We start from the raw sequence: 5,000 nt of genomic DNA, 5'->3' as shown, positions 1-5,000 counted from the left end.
CCATACAGATTTATGTGTATCACACGGTTATAACCCATACAGATTTATGTGTATCACACGGTTATAACCCATACAGATTTATGCGTATCACACGGTTATAACCCATACAGATTTATGTGTATCACACGGTTATAACCCATACAGATTTATGTGTATCACACGGTTATAACCCATACAGATTTATGCGTATCACACGGTTATAACCCATACAGATTTATGCGTATCACGCGGTTATAACCCATACAGATTTATGCGTATCACACGGTTATAACCCATACAGATTTATGTGTATCACACGGTTATAACCCATACAGATTTATGCGTATCACACGGTTATAACCCATACAGATTTATGTGTATCACACGGTTATAACCCATACAGATTTATGTGTATCACACGGTTATAACCCATACAGATTTATGCGTATCACACGGTTATAACCCATACAGATTTATGTGTATCACACGGTTATAACCCATACAGATTTATGTGTATCACACGGTTATAACCCATACAGATTTATGCGTATCACACGGTTATAACCCATACAGATTTATGTGTATCACACGGTTATAACCCATACAGATTTATGTGTATCACACGGTTATAACCCATACAGATTTATGTGTATCACACGGTTATAACCCATACAGATTTATGTGTATCACGCGGTTATAACCCATACAGATTTATGCGTATCACACGGTTATAACCCATACAGATTTATGCGTATCACGCGGTTATAACCCATACAGATTTATGCGTATCACACGGTTATAACCCATACAGATTTATGTGTATCACACGGTTATAACCCATACAGATTTATGTGTATCACACGGTTATAACCCATACAGATTTATGCGTATCACACGGTTATAACCCATACAGATTTATGCGTATCACACGGTTATAACCCATACAGATTTATGCGTATCACACGGTTATAACCCATACAGATTTATGTGTATCACACTGTTATAACCCATACAGATTTATGTGTATCACACGGTTATAACCCATACAGATTTATGTGTATCACACGGTTATAACCCATACAGATTTATGCGTATCACACGGTTATAACCCATACAGATTTATGCGTATCACGCGGTTATAACCCATACAGATTTATGCGTATCACGCGGTTATAACCCATACAGATTTATGTGTATCACACGGTTATAACCCATACAGATTTATGCGTATCACACGGTTATAACCCATACAGATTTATGCGTATCACACGGTTATAACCCATACAGATTTATGCGTATCACACGGTTATAACCCATACAGATTTATGCGTATCACACGGTTATAACCCATACAGATTTATGCGTATCACACGGTTATAACCCATACAGATTTATGTGTATCACACGGTTATAACCCATACAGATTTATGCGTATCACACGGTTATAACCCATACAGATTTATGTGTATCACACGGTTATAACCCATACAGATTTATGCGTATCACACGGTTATAACCCATACAGATTTATGCGTATCACACGGTTATAACCCATACAGATTTATGCGTATCACACGGTTATAACCCATACAGATTTATGTGTATCACACGGTTATAACCCATACAGATTTATGCGTATCACACGGTTATAACCCATACAGATTTATGCGTATCACACGGTTATAACCCATACAGATTTATGTGTATCACACGGTTATAACCCATACAGATTTATGCGTATCACACGGTTATAACCCATACAGATTTATGCGTATCACACGGTTATAACCCATACAGATTTATGTGTATCACACGGTTATAACCCATACAGATTTATGCGTATCACACGGTTATAACCCATACAGATTTATGCGTATCACACGGTTATAACCCATACAGATTTATGCGTATCACGCGGTTATAACCCATACAGATTTATGCGTATCACGCGGTTATAACCCATACAGATTTATGCGTATCACACGGTTATAACCCATACAGATTTATGTGTATCACGCGGTTATAACCCATACAGATTTATGTGTATCACGCGGTTATAACCCATACAGATTTATGCGTATCACACGGTTATAACCCATACAGATTTATGTGTATCACACGGTTATAACCCATACAGATTTATGCGTATCACACGGTTATAACCCATACAGATTTATGCGTATCACACGGTTATAACCCATACAGATTTATGCGTATCACACGGTTATAACCCATACAGATTTATGCGTATCACACGGTTATAACCCATACAGATTTATGCGTATCACACGGTTATAACCCATACAGATTTATGCGTATCACACGGTTATAACCCATACAGATTTATGCGTATCACACGGTTATAACCCATACAGATTTATGCGTATCACACGGTTATAACCCATACAGATTTATGCGTATCACACGGTTATAACCCATACAGATTTATGCGTATCACACGGTTATAACCCATACAGATTTATGCGTATCACACGGTTATAACCCATACAGATTTATGTGTATCACACGGTTATAACCCATACAGATTTATGTGTATCACACGGTTATAACCCATACAGATTTATGTGTATCACACGGTTATAACCCATACAGATTTATGTGTATCACACGGTTATAACCCATACAGATTTATGTGTATCACACGGTTATAACCCATACAGATTTATGCGTATCACGCGGTTATAACCCATACAGATTTATGCGTATCACACGGTTATAACCCATACAGATTTATGTGTATCACACGGTTATAACCCATACAGATTTATGTGTATCACACGGTTATAACCCATACAGATTTATGTGTATCACACGGTTATAACCCATACAGATTTATGTGTATCACACGGTTATAACCCATACAGATTTATGTGTATCACACGGTTATAACCCATACAGATTTATGCGTATCACACGGTTATAACCCATACAGATTTATGTGTATCACACGGTTATAACCCATACAGATTTATGCGTATCACGCGGTTATAACCCATACAGATTTATGCGTATCACACGGTTATAACCCATACAGATTTATGTGTATCACACGGTTATAACCCATACAGATTTATGCGTATCACGCGGTTATAACCCATACAGATTTATGTGTATCACACGGTTATAACCCATACAGATTTATGCGTATCACACGGTTATAACCCATACAGATTTATGTGTATCACGCGGTTATAACCCATACAGATTTATGTGTATCACTCGGTTATAACCCATACAGATTTATGTGTATCACACGGTTATAACCCATACAGATTTATGCGTATCACGCGGTTATAACCCATACAGATTTATGCGTATCACACGGTTATAACCCATACAGATTTATGTGTATCACTCGGTTATAACCCATACAGATTTATGTGTATCACACGGTTATAACCCATACAGATTTATGCGTATCACGCGGTTATAACCCATACAGATTTATGCGTATCACACGGTTATAACCCATACAGATTTATGTGTATCACACGGTTATAACCCATACAGATTTATGCGTATCACACGGTTATAACCCATACAGATTTATGTGTATCACACGGTTATAACCCATACAGATTTATGCGTATCACGCGGTTATAACCCATACAGATTTATGTGTATCACACGGTTATAACCCATACAGATTTATGTGTATCACACGGTTATAACCCATACAGATTTATGCGTATCACACGGTTATAACCCATACAGATTTATGCGTATCACGCGGTTATAACCCATACAGATTTATGCGTATCACGCGGTTATAACCCATACAGATTTATGTGTATCACACGGTTATAACCCATACAGATTTATGCGTATCACACGGTTATAACCCATACAGATTTATGCGTATCACACGGTTATAACCCATACAGATTTATGTGTATCACACGGTTATAACCCATACAGATTTATGTGTATCACACGGTTATAACCCATACAGATTTATGTGTATCACACGGTTATAACCCATACAGATTTATGTGTATCACACGGTTATAACCCATACAGATTTATGTGTATCACACGGTTATAACCCATACAGATTTATGCGTATCACACGGTTATAACCCATACAGATTTATGCGTATCACACGGTTATAACCCATACAGATTTATGTGTATCACGCGGTTATAACCCATACAGATTTATGCGTATCACGCGGTTATAACCCATACAGATTTATGTGTATCACACGGTTATAACCCATACAGATTTATGCGTATCACGCGGTTATAACCCATACAGATTTATGTGTATCACACGGTTATAACCCATACAGATTTATGTGTATCACGCGGTTATAACCCATACAGATTTATGTGTATCACACGGTTATAACCCATACAGATTTATGTGTATCACACGGTTATAACCCATACAGATTTATGCGTATCACACGGTTATAACCCATACAGATTTATGCGTATCACGCGGTTATAACCCATACAGATTTATGTGTATCACACGGTTATAACCCATACAGATTTATGTGTATCACACGGTTATAACCCATACAGATTTATGCGTATCACACGGTTATAACCCATACAGATTTATGCGTATCACACGGTTATAACCCATACAGATTTATGCGTATCACACGGTTATAACCCATACAGATTTATGTGTATCACACGGTTATAACCCATACAGATTTATGTGTATCACACGGTTATAACCCATACAGATTTATGTGTATCACACGGTTATAACCCATACAGATTTATGTGTATCACACGGTTATAACCCATATTTTGTTCAAGTGTGTACAACATTATATATTATAGTATACTATATTATTTTTAGTGCTGGGTCACGATTGCATGAATATATCATGAATATATTTAAGAAATATTTGCATGTACTGTATACATATTTATACATATTATATATATTTGATGTATAAAAACATTTTTCTTAAATGTATACACGCATATGTGTGTGTTTATATATTTTTATCTGAATAATTTTAGTTTTTCACGATTAT

At 36.5% G+C, this 5,000-nt stretch overlaps 1 protein-coding gene across 1 annotated transcript in view; it reads left to right on the top strand.

The window, feature by feature from the left end:
- The window catches only part of drap1 (DR1-associated protein 1 (negative cofactor 2 alpha)), a 24,427-nt gene that overhangs the window by 18,382 nt on the left and 1,045 nt on the right, over positions 1–5,000 (top strand). The gene's annotated exons all lie outside the window — the stretch shown is intronic.

Source organism: Siphateles boraxobius, unplaced genomic scaffold, assembly GCF_051911475.1.
Source record: "Siphateles boraxobius isolate OS27281-9 unplaced genomic scaffold, OSU_SipBor_1 130, whole genome shotgun sequence".
NCBI classification, from domain to species: domain Eukaryota; kingdom Metazoa; phylum Chordata; class Actinopteri; order Cypriniformes; family Leuciscidae; genus Siphateles; species Siphateles boraxobius.
This window is presented reverse-complemented; position numbering and strand designations above follow the sequence as displayed.